Genomic DNA, 15,763 nt, shown 5'->3' with positions numbered 1-15,763 from the left:
TTCACAAGCGAAGGAATGCTGAGGATTGACTGCAGAAGTTAGGAGAGAGGCAGGGAGCAGATTCTCCCCTAAAACCACCAGAAGGAATCAACCCTCTCCATACCTTGATTTTGGCCCTCTGGCCTCTGGAACTGTGAGAGAATAAGTTCTCTCACAGTTTTAAGCCATCAGTTTGTACTAACTAGAAATGGCAGCCCTAGTAAACGAATACACCACCCAACCTTGAGAGACAGATAAGAGTAAGGAAGCAAAAATAACCATGCTTTGAGAAAGTCTGGGAGAAACAGACTTGAGGTGGGGGGTTGGGGAATTGCGCTGCATGGTAAGGAGACTGGACTCGTTCATTTGTTAGCGGGCAGGGTCTGCAGGCCAGATGCCCCATGGTGCCAGGATGAGGTGTGTATAGAGTCTTTTTGCCAGGAACCTTGGGGGTTTTCAGAGCCCAGAAGGATGCCAGCTCTGGACCCCCTGCTCTGTTTGACCTCCTCTACTAAATTTCCACCATTTCCTGCATCTTTATTCATAGAAAGGGATCAAACCATCCTTAACACTCATACCACTCTGCAAATAAACGTGTAACTTATACAATGACAGAAGGAATTATAAGATGCTTACTATTAGAAAAATGTATCAAATGGAAATACTTAGGAACTATACTTAGTTATAGGATGTTAATCTTTTATCATTAAGTAATAGTTCAATATTTTCTTGATTGTTTAGTATTTCATTGTAGGAACATGACATGGTTACTTTTTAATAGTTTTTTTTTTATGTTTCCAATATTTTTTACCCTTTTGCTGTAAAATAAGGCTCTGATGACAATCCTTGCAGCAAAAATGTTATTTTTATCTGTACTAGCTTCCTGAAGCTGATGTAGTAAGTTACCACAAACTTGGTGGTTTAGAGCAACACAGATTTTCTCTTGTAGCTCTGGAGGCCAGAAGTCTGACTGAGACTTCTGGAGCTAAGCTAAAACCAAGTCATTGTCAGTAGGACAGGTTTCCTTTGGAGGCTTCAGGGAATAATTGTTTCTTTGCTTCTGATGACTGCTGGCATTCCTTGGCTTGGAGCCACATCACTCCAGTCTCTGCCTTTGTGGAGTTCTCCTCTCTGTAGTCAAGTCTCCCTCTGCCTCCTTCTTATATGAACTCTTATAGCTACATTTAGGGTCCATCTGGATAATCCAGGATAATCTCCCCATCTCAAGACCTTTAACTTAATTCCATCTTCCAAGTCCCTTTTACCATATACCATAAGGTAACATTCATACATAGCAGGGATTAGAACATGGCTGTCTTTTATTAGGGAGTGGAGGGGAGCAAGAGCTTGTGCCATTATTCAGCTCATCACTATATTCATGACTATTTTCTCACAATAAATTCCTAAAAGTGGACCTAGAAGGAGAAAGGGCCATCCTTAGGTTGCATGACATATTCAGTGGTCAGTAAATAGTACTGGTGTCTTTTTGTTGCTGTTCCTTTAAGAGCCTTTCTTAGCTCTCCTAAGAGTCAGATCGGATGGGGAGGTGGAGTGTACATTGAAACCCCCATTACAGGAATCATTTAAAGTTAGCCTCTAGGAAGCTCGGGGCTAATGAGATAATTCCCATTAGGAGAGGAAGGAAATGAAGGTGGCCTGACATCCTTTCTGTCTCTAATTTATATGATTCACTGAAACCTCCCCCTCTTCCCCCGCAACCCCCTCCTTCGGCCGCCCCTTTGAATTCTGGTTCCCTGTCCACCGCCTCTGCCAGCCAGGGCTCTGGTTTTTAGCAAGCCCCAGCATGCCTGGGAGTCCAGGAGGGTTGCCTTCCGCTGAGACGAGGCATTCGGGCTCTTTTCTTGGCAGCTGTGCCAGAGAATCTACTCTTTGCCTCCTTCCTCTCTTTTCCCAGAGCCTTGCCCAGCTCTCCCCACCCCCACCCCTGCCCCAACAGGGATGGAACTCTTGCCTATAGGACCGCAGAAAGAGAAAGGCTGTCAACAGAACACTGGCAGGCTCAGGGGACTTAGGGGCCAAAGCTGCAGAGAGGTTTTGTTTGCTTCCTTCCCCTAACCCCCAGTACTTTTTAGGGGGAGGAGAAAGAGAGAGAGAGAGAGAGAAAAACAAGAAAACAAGAGAACAAGAGAGAGATCATTCTCTTCCTGTTTTGCTCTGCTGCCTACACTTTTGGTCAAAGTTCTCTGCAAACATGAAAATCCAGTTTGGGTCTTTAATTAGAAAAGTGTGAAGTCTCCCAAAAACTTTAGGGTTTTTGAAGTTCAGATTAAACCCTGGAAACACATTTAGGGGCTGGAGAGAGAGAGAGACAACCCGAGAAGAGCAGAAAGGAGAGCCCAATCTCATCTGCTCATCTATCGTGTTGCTATCAGCTGTTACCCATTTCATTTATTGGACACCCCCTTTCTTGTCTCAGACCTGCTGGGAGCAAATCTAATACCCACCAACCCCAAGAAGGGTCTCTGGCATTCAGAGGGTAGCATGGCTCTTCCTAGCCCCTGGTTTACTTCTTTTCTTCCTCTCACCCTCCCAGAGGGAGGCCATATGGTGGAGTCTTCCGAGTCAGGGCCAAGGGCCAGAGCGGCTCTGGCCCTGGGGACAGTCCAGCAGCCCTGATGTGCCGTGTGGGTGGCCTATTCTGTGAACTTGCTGCCTGACCTCCCCGTGCCTCTGAGAGTCCAGCTGCAGCCTTGGGTAACAGCCTGGCCCCGTCGTGATGGGAGGGTGCCGAGGCCCAGCTCCCCCGCTCACCTTGGCACAGATGCCACAAGCTGGCCAGGCCATGTGGGGCCAGGACCAGGCAGAACAGACAGAGCCCCCATAAGCATCATTTCCAGTTGAGTTGGCCTATCTTGGCTCATAAGGCCGTGGTGTCTCTAATGAGAGTGAGACAGAGACAGACAAACCAGGGGTTCAAGGAAGAGAGAACACAAATTAGAAAGATGAAAGATACAAGGGAAAGATACAGGAGTTGGATTTCTATGTAAGGTAGCATGAAATAATAGCCAAGCTAGAGTTTGGATGAGTCTTAGCTGTTTTGGAATCATATCTTTACCAGTAGCTGAGCTAAATCATTCATGGTGAGGGTGTTTTAAGGGCCCTGATCATGACTCCTGCCTTCATTACCTCCTTCCTCCCTGCTCGTGGACACTAGTTCTCAGAACTTTTAGGGGTGGTTGAGGGAATATGGAAGGAGGCGAGGTAAGGGTTAATCTAAATGTTAACAAACAATTTATTGATTTGAAAAGGAAAAGAAAAGGAGTAATGGAAGATGGATCTGGGCTTTATTGTACACTTTTTAGGAATGGTTTATAGCAGAAAAATAACCATGGAAGTGGCTTAATGTCCTTCATCTTCAGAAAGGTGCTGACTGTATTTTTGAAATGGAGATAATGCCGTAGGGAAATAGAGCAATAAGAACAAATAGGCCAGGCATGGTGGCTCACGCCTGCAATCCCAGCACTTTGGGAGGTCGAGGCGGGCAGATCGTGAGGTCAAGAGATCGAGACTATTCTGGCCAACATGGTGAAACCCTGTCTCTACTAAAAATACAAAAATTAGCTGGGTGAGGTGGTGGGTGCCTGTAGTCCCAGCTACTCGGGAGGCTGAGGCAGGAGAATTACTTGAACCCGGGAGGTAGAGATTGCAGTGAGCCGAGATCGTGCTGTTGCACTCCAGCCTGGCAACAGAAAGAGACTCCAACTCAAAAAAAAAAAAAAAAAAAAAATTGGGTCTTTCGTACTTAACTCAGTCCTCACAACAAGCCTAGAAATTATCCCTGTTTTACAGATGGGCTCAAGAGATTTGAGGTTACTTGCCCAGGAGCCTACCGCTCCTAAGAGGGTAACTAACCCAGGACTGGAACCCCGATCCAACTTCGTATCAGTAAGCTGTGGGATCTCTGAGAATTACCACCTGAAGTGTTTTCCCACTGGCAGGAGTGAGTGCGTCCGTGTTCTAAGGGCCTCCCATGCTTTGAGATGACTAGCTTGTGTTGCTCACAATCCATTCATTTGTTCGTTTGTTCATTCATTCATTCGTTTGCCTCTTCATTGCCAGACAGCGAGCTTGGTACCCTCAACACAAGAAGGAAAACATGGTTGCTACTGCAGCCTGCAGCTGGCCAGGTCGACTTGCACTACCGGGCTGGGGAACATCAGGAGGTGAGCAGGCTGCCAGCACCCACAGTCTGGGGATACATGCTCTTTCTCTCCCATATCAATGGGCAGTCCTGCTCGGTGACCCAGATCCAAACAACTCAGAGGTCCCACTGTGTCCTCACTGCAGACTGACCGCGGGCTCTCAAACATCTGGGTGGGCAGTAGAGGCCAACAGGGAACTTTAGGGACCAAGGGAAGAGAACCTGGCAGTTTATCCCTCATGAGGAGAGAGTGGAACCAGCGACCTTCTCTCTGGAATCTCACTCCTGGCCTGATTCCCAAAGGGGAGAAGAGCTCCTGCCTGGTCTCAAAGTCACTGTTTCTCTCTCCCCCTCGACCCTCATTGTTGCAGTAGGGCGAGGACTCTGTCCGGCCAGGTTCCCCACTTGCTGTTAAATGGGTCATCTGAAGAAAGAGAAGGAAAGGCTTTATGATTGGCTGTTGGATGGCCCCTGAGGGACATAGTGCATGATAAGGAGAGGGCAGAAGGGAGTCTGGGACTGGGGTACCTATTATCTTTAAAGTCCATCTTTTGGCACAGTCCACCGGGACAAACAAGGGATCCAGGTCGGCTGGTTCGGGAGGGTCTTTGATCTACCTATAAGTTAATGCTTTTCAATGGAGAACCGCAAAGCAGCCCCACCCAGGGCCTCGGAGATAACAGGCTGGTGCAATCACAAACCACCGGCCTCTTGATAATGCCGGGTTTTATTGAGGCCTGGTTTTTGCCCAAAGGGAACACATCCGGCAAGCATCAAAGGGAGCAGGCGTCACCCTGTGCAAAGAATCGTGGGCCCTCAGGTGCGGGCACCTTGGGTTGCGTGTGTGGCTGTGTGTGCACAAGCTGGCCCGTTGGCAATTACCTTTCTGTAGATCAGAGGCCACCAGCCCCAGAGGGGCCTCGACAATGCATGAACTCTGTTCCCTCATTCTGGATGGTCCAGCTCCTAAGATATCCTTGAAAATGGTAACTTAGCATCTTAAGTAGGAGGGTCACTCTTGTGTCGTTGAGTCCCCGACTCGACATCCCAAAGGCAGTTGGTGTGAGAAGTTTAGTGGTGAGGTGAGGTGGACACTCAGAGGAGGCAAAACCTAAAAGCTTAGTTCCTTTGCAGCCATTTGAAGGTTTTTGCATGGAAAGTTGCCCTTTGACAATGGAAGAGTTAATGGGTGAACTGGGGAAGCTGTGGTCCTTGGGGAAGGGTCATCCCCACTCACCCCCAGGCTGTGCCTCTTGGCTGCCTCATATTTTATCTGGGCAGTCAGGATGCTGTGCACTGCGTATTGGCCTCTGGAGACCAGAGCAGAGAAGCACCACAATACAAACAGAACATCTGGAAGCTTTTTAAGGTTTGTTTTTTAACACGTTTGCAAGAGTCAGGACATTTGTACACGAGGTTTACTGGCCAGAGGGAACCCAGGGACTTGAGTCAAGTGGGAGATCTCTTTGACTTTGTCAGGAGGGGGTGGTGAGGGTAAGGAAAGGAAGGTGGGCTGGGTGCAATAGCTCACACCTGTAATCCCAACACTTTGGGAGGCCGAGGTGGGTGGATCATGCTGTCAGGAGTTCGAGACCAGCCTGGCCAACATGGTGGAACCCCGTCTCTACTAAAAATATAAAAATTAGCCGGGCGTGGTGGCATGTGCCTGTAATCCCAGCTACTCGGGAGGCTGAGGCAGGAGAATCGCTTGAACTTGGGAGGCGGGGGTTGCAGTGAGCCTGGGTAACAAGAGCAAAATGACATCTCAAAAAAAGAAAGAAAAAGGAAGGTAGGAACACTGGAAGCAACAAGGCCCTATATTCTTCAGACTCACTTGTTGCAGTGACCTGTTGGAAATCCTTAGGCACAGAAAAGGAACCTGGAACAGAATCCTGGGTTCCTTGTCTTTCTGGTCTTGCTGGTATGGAGCAATTGGATTTCTTCCTTGTCCCAATCAGCTGCAGTAAAAGGACTGAAAGAATAGGAGGCAAATCCCTTGGGAAAGAATGGACATGCTGGCCCTAAGGCCTCTGGGAGATGCACTGGGAGTTGGCTTTTTCTGTATGCTTTATAGACTGGTACCTGTTCCTTTATCTTTCCATCTGGGCTAGCCAAGTGGGGCTGAAAATGCAGAGTGCAGGGAAGCCGTTTATCCTGGTCCTGCAGTGACTCGGTACACCTGAGAGAGTGAGAGTCAGTTAGCTTCTTCCTTTTCTTCTCCTCTTCTCCACACCCCCTTGCCTCCCCCTACTGACATCCTGGACTTAATGATTTAGGCCAAGGGAAACAAGGAAAAGCTCGGCTCAGCATTTTAGCAGAGCAGGCTGGGAATGAAATCATGAAGAAAAAAGTCAGTCCCGGCAGGAGAAAGAATTTATATGGGACTTAATCTTTCTTTTTAAGGAGAGGGCATCTGCTTATTCATCCCTCCCTCATTCTTGGTCGCTGGTTTCTCATTTCATTCTTCCTTCTCCACTCCACCTCCATTATGGCCCCATTGCCAAGCTTATTGTCAGGGATCCATTAAATATATGTGAAATCTGTGCTTGCTCAGAGAGTATCCTTGTGCCCATGGAGTTTATCTTGAAAGAGGCCCACGGTCACATGGCTGCCTTTATTAAGACAGTTCTTTTCGTGGGATGAGCTAATGCTTAGCACCTTGTGGGAGCTGGCTTATTGTGTGCTGTTTATTAGGGGAGGAAACTGAGGCTTTGTGTGGTTATTTATGTGAGAGACTGAAAGGTGTCCACCCTGTTCTTATGGGAAATGAGGTGACACAGCTGCCAGGAATTCCACCCCGTCTAGTCACCCATCTGGCAGGTACAACATTGGTTCCCAAGTCTACCCCAGCCACTCTTATTACAGTTTTTGCTTTGGAACCTCTTATGTCCTGCTCACAATCAGGGTTCAGTACCTTCACCAGCTCGGAGCACACAGTTCCTCTTCTGGCTGGCTGCCCCTCTGCAATGAGCAATTCTTAACGTTGGCTCATCATTGCACTCAGCTAGGGAGTTTTCACTGCTGTCTCCGTCCTGCCCTCATAGATTCTGCCTTAACTGGGTTGGGATGAGGCTGAGACAGTGGAATTTTGAAGAGCTTCCTAGGTGATTCTATAGCGTAGCCAAGATTAAGAAAGAATCACTCCTCTGGGACAGTGTTTCTACACTGAGGACAATTTTGCTCCCCGTTCTCCCTATCCCAGGCATACCCCAATGTCTGAGACATTTTTGATGATCACGCCTAGGACTGGGTTGGGTGGGGGGTGGCTCTGGCATCTAGCGAGTAGAGGCTGGGGATGGCACTGAATATCGCACAATGCACGGGACAGTCTCCCACAACCAAGAATTGTCCAGCCCCGAGCATGCCTAGTTGAGAAATCTTGCTCTAGACTAGTCGTTCTCACACTTGAGCTTGCATCAGAATCACCTGGAGAGCTTATTAAAGCAAATTGCTGGGCTGCACTCTCAGAGTTTTTTATTCAGTAAATCTGGAGTGGAGCTCAGGAATTTGCATTCCTAACAAGTTCCCAGGGGATGTCAAGCTTGTTGATCAGGGTTACAGTTTGAGAACCGTTGTCTCTGAGTGACTCCTGAATCCTACTTGCCTAGATCTGTGATATGTTGTACCCATGATGATTACTAAAAATCCAAGACAATGGACTGAGCATGGTGGTTCATGCCTGTAATCCTAGCACCTTGGGAGGCCGAGGCAGGTGGATCACTTGAGGCCAGGAGTTCGAGACCAGCCTGGCCAATATGGTGAAACCCCATGTCTACTAAGAATTCAAAAAATTAGCTGGGCATGGTTTTACACACCTGTAATTCCAGATACTCTGGAGGCTGAGGCAGGAGAATCACTTGAACCTGGGAGGCAGAGGTTATAGTGAGCTGAGATCGTGCTACTGCACTCCAGCCTGGACGAGACTCTGTCTAAAAAAAAAAAAAAAGAAAAAATCCAAGACAACACAACAATGACTAAACTAAGACAGAAGAGCATTTCTCTCTCACATAGAAATCCAGAGGGAGGCCACTGAAGGCTAGTGTGATAGCTGTGGAATGGTCAGACATCCGGACTCCCATCTTTTGTTAGACCATCTGACTGCATGCCTTCCATTTTCCATGTCCCTCAGAGTCCAAGATGATTGCTGGAGCACCAGCCATCATGTCCTCATTGCAAGCAGAAGATAGTAAAGGCAGGCAAGTAAAAACTGGGCTCCTTCCAGCACCTTTTGAAGCAGCCTCCCCAGAAGTCCTGCAACGCTTCTGCTTACGTCTCCTTGGCCAGATCTTAGTCATGTGGTCATATCTAACTGCAAGGAAAGCTGGGAAATGTAGTCTTTTTTTTTACTGTGGGCTGCAACGTGTGAACTCCAAATTAGAGTTCTGTTACTAAGAGGAAAGGGTAGAATAGATATGGCAGTGGGCAACTCACAGATTATGCTCATCTGTGCACACCTACTCTTTCCTAAGGGTTGTGGTATATTTGGCATTTACCATGGGCCAGCTGCTTTTCACGTATTATCTCATTTAATCCTAAGAGCTTTGCAAGGTGGATGATAATATCTCTATTTTGCAATGATGAAACTGAGATGGAGTTTCATCATTCAGAGATGGAGCCACCTGCCCAAGTTATAGTCAGCAAATGGTTTAATTTAACATCCCACTTCAAAGCCAGTGCCACTTCTTGCCGATGCTCTCACAGACCTGCTCTTTTCTTGCTGAGGCTGCAGGGTGTTGGTTCGACCTTTCTAAGCTAAATTCCGGATCCCACCCCTTTTGCCCAGCTCCCCTTCACTGTTACCCATATCCCTCCTGTGATACTCTCTTCAAAAGAACTCTGGGAAAATACAAACACTGTATTGACAAGATTAGTTTCTTATTGCTGGTGTGATAAATGACCACAAACTCGGTGGTCAGAATTGAATTGGAGGACACCCAGCAGGTGTCCACAGCTCCATGTCGGGGGGAGAAATTCCCACACATTTGGTCACCAGCATCTTCCGTGTTGATTGTCGTGGGGTGAGAGCAGAGGAAGAGCACGGTTGGAGAGAGTTTTCCGTGCACAGTCACGATGAGGGCCCAGAGGGACTGACAAGGAAGAAGATGGTTCTCCAGCTCACAGAACTCAGGGAAACACGTTTAGTGGTTTATTTTAAAGGCTGTTATGAAGGCTACAGGTGAAGAGATGCATGGGGTGAGGTGTGGAGGAAGGGATGTGGAACTTCCATGCCCTTCCTGGATATTCTACCCTCTAGGAACCTCCATGTACTCAGCTATCTGGAAGCTTCCCAGAGAACCCTGTCCTCTTGGGGTCTTATGGAAGCTTCATAACGTCAGCATTCCTTCCCCCAGGGTATAGGGCAGGTCCCTCTCTGGGGAGGGTCTCAAGACCTATAGTCAGAAAGGTGGGGAAGATTAGTCCTGCCCTGGGGAAGGATAGTGGCTTTAAACAACACAAATTCATTCTTTTACAGTTCTGGAGACTGGCTTCACTGAGCAAAAGTCCAGGCATCTGTGGGGCTTCCTTCTGGAAGTTCTAGGGGAGAATCTGTTTTCTTTGTCCCCTTCCTTAAATCCTTCCAACCTCTTGCTTCCATTATCACACTGCCTACTACCTCTCCGGGATCAGATCTCCCTCTGCCTCCCTCTTATAAAGACCCTTGGGATCACAGTTAGGGCCTACCTGGATAGTCCAGGCCAACTTCTCAAGATCCTTACTCACATCTGCACAGGTCCTTTTGCTGTGCAAGGTAGGATTCACTGCTTGCAGGGATCAGGATGTGGACAGCTTTGGGGGCTACTATTCAGCCCCTCACAGTAGCCCTCTTGCTACTGTTCTTCCATTTCTTGTCCCCATCTTTTTTTTTTTTTCCAAACACAGAATGTACATAGATTTCACTTCTGTCTGTTTTTTTTTTTTTTTTTTAAAGAGGCCAGAAATATGGTCTACAGGGCAAGGCAAAGTGTTGCGAGGGTTTGTCTAATCAGCTCCCAGTGGCCACAGCAACAGACATGAAAACATTCAAGTAGAAATGACCTGGGGGTAGAGGAGGGTGGAGGGAAGGATCCTGCCCTGGAGGGGCCTGTGTCACCTCAGCCAGGTGACTTAACCTGTGGAGTGATGTATGATGGAGAAGCATAATCAGTAGTTATGGTAGTTCCGTAGCGAGCTTTGCAAAGCTTCCCTGTAATTCTAGGGGATCAGATCTCTAGATGCCTTCTAATTCCTGTGCCTCCTATGGTCTTTCTCTAGGCTAACAGAGGTGTGTCTTTAGTGGAATACAAATGCCATATCTAGAAGCGTTAGATTTGTGAGGAGGCGGGAGAGTTAGGATCTGCTTATGGCCTAACCTCGTTTTCCTCCCCTGTGTGGATTCCCTCATTGCGCCCAAACACCCCTTGGCTGGGCCAGCCCTGCTGGGACGAGAGTCTGGGGTGTTGTATGTTTTGCTTTTTATTTTATTTTGCAAATGCCTCACAGCATTCCCCTCTGTGTTTAATGTCCCACTGCCAAGTGCATGCAGTTGCCCGGCAACAAGAAGGAAGGTCCCTGTGTGATTCACCCGACTGTTGCCAATTAATTTGCGAGCTGCGTGCGTCTCCCAGGGGAAAAGGGCTGTCTCTGAGATAGCTCACAGGGCCACTGCCCAGGCGGAGGAATGAAACCAGAGGAAGGTCGGCAGAACTTTGGGTTTGTGTGGGGTGTTTTCAGGTCCACGTGAAAGGGTGTGTCCAGAGGACCCTGGCGACACCTGTGGCAAAGGCTCCTGGCTTCCTTCTTGGCCACCAATCAGAGAGCTGCCCAGAGCGAACAAGCACTTCTGTGTCTGCACATTGGTTGCTTTTTTGGATTTTCATCCTTTTATTTTTTAATCGATTCTAAAATGCAGACTCTCCTGTCCCAGTTCATCCGCAGAGAAATGTCTTGGACCATTTTCTTCTCGTCAGTCCCTCCCGGGCTCTCATCATGACTGTGCAGGGAAAACTCTTTCCAACCATGCTCTTCTTCTGCTCTCACACTGCAACAATCAACACGGAAGACGTCGGTGACTGAATGTGTGCAGGTTTTTCCCCGACACCAATTCAACTCTGATACCATCTGCCTGGACATAGCATCAGATCCCATGGGTTGAGGACTCAGTACCCAAGGCTGCCCCCTCCTCCCCAGACACCAGTTGCCAGTCCGGGCCTCTGGAACTTCTCACTGACCAGCTTCAAGTTGGGGTTCCCATGACTCCCCTCTTTGAGTTCAATTAATTTGCTGGAGCAGCTCACAGAACTCAGGGAAACCCATTTAGTGGTTTATTCTAAAAGCTGTTACAAAGGATACAGGTGAAGAGATGCATAGGATGAGGTGTGGGGGAAGGGGTGTGGGGCTTCCCTGTCCTCCCTGGATGCTTCACCCTCCAGGAACTTCCGTGTGCCCAGCTGTCTGGATGCTCCCTGAAGAACCCTGAGCTCTTGAGGTTTCATGGAAGCTTCATGACATCAACATTCCTTCCCCGAGGTGTAGGGCAAGTCCCTCTCTGGGGAGGGCCTCAAGCCCCATAGTCAGAAAGGTGGGGAAGATTAGAGTTCTGTCTTGGAGCAGGTGTAAGGAGCGCAGGAGTGGGATTCTGTTTCCTGAGGCCCAACGTTATAGCAAAAGACTGTAACGAGGGCTATGGGAGTTATGAGCTAGCAACTTTGGATGAAAACCCATGTGTGTGTGTGTGTGTGTGTGTGTGCGTGTGTGTGTGTGTGTGTATGTATAATAACACCACAGTGTCATTGTCTCATCTCTGGTCACTAGTGCCCTTCTCTCTGGGTTTCCTGGCCATTGCACACATCTCCACCAGGGCCTCAGCTAGAGCCTTTGTGAAGGAGAGTTCCTTTGCACCAGGTTAAGCAGGGCCCCCAGGTCTTCTGAGGGACAGAAGGGGGCCTGTTGGTTTCCAAATGCCCCCAGAATCCGTGGTGCATTTCCCTCAAGGCCTTGCTGTCCTCTGGCCCCATGCTTGCCTAAGGAAACCTTCGATCCATGTTATGTCTCCATTATCACCTGTGAGGGTGGGGTTTGCCTGTCTGGTTGATTCCTGTATCCACAGCATCTAATCCAATATGGTACTTGTGAATGCATGGATTTGTGGTTGCCCAGGTATTCCTTGTGGATTGATAGTGATTGCTAGAATCAGAGACCCAGAGGGCAGTCTCTTTAGTAAGGCCTGTGTTATCTATATCTGTGAATAGGCCTGACATGGCTTGGCTTTGTGTCCCCACCCAAATCTCATCTTGAATTGTAATCCCCATAATCCCCAGGTGTGGAGGGAGGAATCTGGTGGGAAGTGATTGGATCATGGGGTCTGGTTCCCCCATGCTGTTCTCATGATAGTGAGTGAGTTCTTATGACGTCTGATGGTTTTGTAAGTGTCTGGCATTTCCCCTGCTTGCTCGTCTCTCTCCTGCCACCATGTGAGGAAGGTCCTTGCTTCCTCTTTGCCTTCTGCCACCACTGTAAGTTTCCTGAGGGCTCCCCAGACACGTGGAACCGAGAGTCAATTAAACCTCTCTCCTTTGCAAATTACCCAGTCTTAGGTATTGCTTTATAGTGGTGTGAAAACAGACTAATACAAGGCCCCTCACTTGCACTACTGAGACTCATCAGTTTTAAAATAGGGCAGTCTCCTGAGGGCATTTGGTCTTATTCAATATATTTGTTACTCAGTAATGGAAGGTAATGCTGGGGGGTGAACATCAAGGAAAGTGTCATGAGTCCAAGTCCATCTTAATTTATTTGCTATCAGAATTAGGGAAGAAGAAATATATTTAATGGTGTCTTACCATTTCCTCTGAGCTATCCACTCTGGGTAAGTTCCTAATTTATTGTTAAGGGTGTTTCAGAAGCAGAGAGAAGTTCCTAGTAAATCCTAAACATGAGGATTAGGAACCAGAGCCCTGCTGTTCTGTAGCAAGAACACCGGCACCCTCTGTGCCTTGGCTTTCCACTATGAAGTAGGTGATCTACCACCCCCATGCTCCCTGCCCCGTAAATCACAGAAATGATGGTGACCGGCTGAAAAACAGAATTTTCCACTTCCTCAGGACTGGCTGTGCTCAGTGGCATTTTAAAAAATCAGCTCTGGATGTCGTGGTGGGATTTGTGTAGGAGGGTTCCTGGTGATGATTCAGGGGATGGATCGTTCCTTGAGAGGTATAAATAGGCTTCCCCCCCACCACCCCACTCAACTAAAATACTGCTTTTTGAAGTATGTGTTCTGTTCAACAGCTAAAACATTATGAACCAAAGACAGTAATGTGATGTTAGCCCCTGAAAAGGCAGAAGCTAGAATAGATCTCTCATGCTGTTTTTTGATCCACAGGATGGGAAGGAGGACTGATCCACGTTCCCACCAGGAAGCTTAGTGGAACCCCCGTATGCCACCTGGACCCCCTGGAAGGACCTGGCCAAGGCTGAACCACCTCTTGAGAGGCAAGAGCTCCAAATTTGATCAGAAATTCTTGGCTGGGCATGGTGCCTCATGCCTATAATCCCAACACTTTGGGAAACCGAGGTGGGAGGATCGCTTGAGCCTGGGAGTTCAAGACCAGCCTGGGCAATATAAGGAGACCCCATCTCTAAAGAATAGTAATAATAAAATAAAAAATTAGCAGGGCATGGTGGCATGTGCCTGTAGTCCCAGCTACCCAGGAGGCTGAGGCAAGAGGATGGCTGGAGCCTGGGACGTTGAGGCTGCAATGAACTGTGATTACCCCACTGCACTCCAGCCTGGGCAACAGAGCGAGAGACCCTGTCTCAAAATAATACTACTAATAATCTTATTTTGGAGAATAAAGAAACCTCTGGATTTGAGGAGCCATTTGGATAGAAAGCAAAGACCTTCACAATGAGAAATAGTCTGTGTTGACCTGAAGGAGCAGAGGGATGCATCGCTGGAGGTGACCTACAGTTGGAGAAGACTCATTATGCCAGACCTTGTCCTTCTTCCTTGTGGAAAATGTTTCCCCTGCTGCTGCTGCTCATGAGACTCTTCCCCCTCCCTGTCTCAGGCAACCAAAGGGCTTTCTACCACACCCTTTCTTGCCCCCCGCCTCCCATGTCTGCTGTGCCTTTGTACTCAGCAATTCTTGTTTGCTCCATTATCTTCCAGCCGGATACAGAGTGAATAGTTAACCACACTTAGGTCAAATAGGATCTGAATTTTTGTTCCTGCTCCGTCTAAAGAGGCCAGTGTTTGTGCGTTGCAAGCAGCCTCGGAATAGTAACTCTTCTCATTTGTTTGGGATCTCATTGTATTCCTCAGCCATCAAGTTCCAGAATGATACATGGATCAGTGCAGAAGTTCATCAGGCTCTCGGACCTTAGGGCTGTTGGAGAAGTCTTCAGCAGGGGAACTGATGGTGAAGGCTGGTGTTCTCCATCCTCAACTTTCTTTGCTTGGATCACACATAAGTATACATTTGGAAGGGCAAAAAATGAACACTGTTGTTCACTGCAGCCGTGTTTTGTGACACAGATGCAGTCTGCTGTGAAGACCTTCTCGCAAGTGGAAGTTGGGGGTCCATGCCAGATCATGGTGCTTCGTGACAGACTAACAGCTACCAGGGATGGTGGCACTTAGTGAGGACCCTCCTCCCCCAGTGTGTGCTGATGACACATACACACCTGACAATAGCTTGAGTCTTCTCTGTTCTTTTTTACTCTGTGGCCACCATACACATGATTTAAAACCCTTCCTAAATATCTATCATGGTTCACCCTTGTCCAAATGCAGAGTCAAAGCTACTTGTACTTTATTATTATTTCCAAGGCAAATAGATGGCTTGCTTTTTACAAAAAGAATTAAAGCTTTTGTATGTTGCAGTTGGTGTGCTTGTATGAACATTTAGTGAATCTGGTGTCTTCTAAGTGGAACAATGGAGTCTTTGTGGACATCTCAGATTCATCACAAAATGATTGAGGAGAACCTCTTGACAATGTTTAGAGCTATTAAAATTTACAGATTGTTGATGGGCTTTCACCTTTTCCTTCCTTGCTTGACACACAGTTACAGGTATTGTATTCCTTGGATTCCTACAAGTGTCAAAGAACAGAGATCCACTTACATTACTTTCATAAATGCTGGTTTATTCAAAAGTCACAGTGATAGTAAGGTAGACAGGAAACAGTCCCAACCACTGCCTAGCTAAGCCTTTTCAAAAAGTCCAAGGTCATTCAGCAGACGCAGAAGCACTAGTTGGTTTCCAAGGATAACGAGCAATCCCATCATGGTCATCTTGATCCTCTGTTCAGCAGCAGGTTTTGCTGTCCCTGACTCTAGAATTCTGCTGTGGTGATGAGCTGAGGGTAACCAACGGTCCCAGTTTGCCCAGGACTAAAGGGTTTCTTGGGATGAAGGACATTCAGTGCTAAACCTGGGACAGTCCTGGGCAAACTGGGACAACTGGTCACCCTCCTGGGTGACTCAACGACTCTGCCTCTACTTTGTTACTTACTATTAACTGACTGATGCTGTTGACTGGTTTAGCCAATCTGCATTCAGAGCTCTTGTATCTGGTTACTTCATTGGCCCTCAGGCAGCCACAGGTGGATGCTATTGGATCAGGCACCAATGCTGACCAAATC

At 47.8% G+C, this 15,763-nt stretch overlaps 1 long non-coding RNA gene across 1 annotated transcript in view; it reads left to right on the top strand.

Annotated features, from left to right (window-relative positions):
- LOC106994123 (uncharacterized) overlaps window positions 1–15,001 on the top strand; it is a 186,257-nt gene extending 171,256 nt beyond the window's left edge. The window contains exon 3 of the long non-coding RNA XR_001440572.3: window positions 13,500–15,001. This is a non-coding gene — a long non-coding RNA (uncharacterized LOC106994123). The remainder of the gene's footprint in view (window positions 1–13,499) is intronic.
- The last annotated feature ends 762 nt before the right edge of the window (window positions 15,002–15,763 follow it).

Source organism: Macaca mulatta, chromosome 16, assembly GCF_049350105.2.
Source record: "Macaca mulatta isolate MMU2019108-1 chromosome 16, T2T-MMU8v2.0, whole genome shotgun sequence".
Classification (NCBI taxonomy): Eukaryota; Metazoa; Chordata; class Mammalia; order Primates; family Cercopithecidae; genus Macaca; species Macaca mulatta.
Note: the sequence above shows the minus strand (reverse complement) of the source record. Positions and strands in the feature narration are given on the sequence as shown.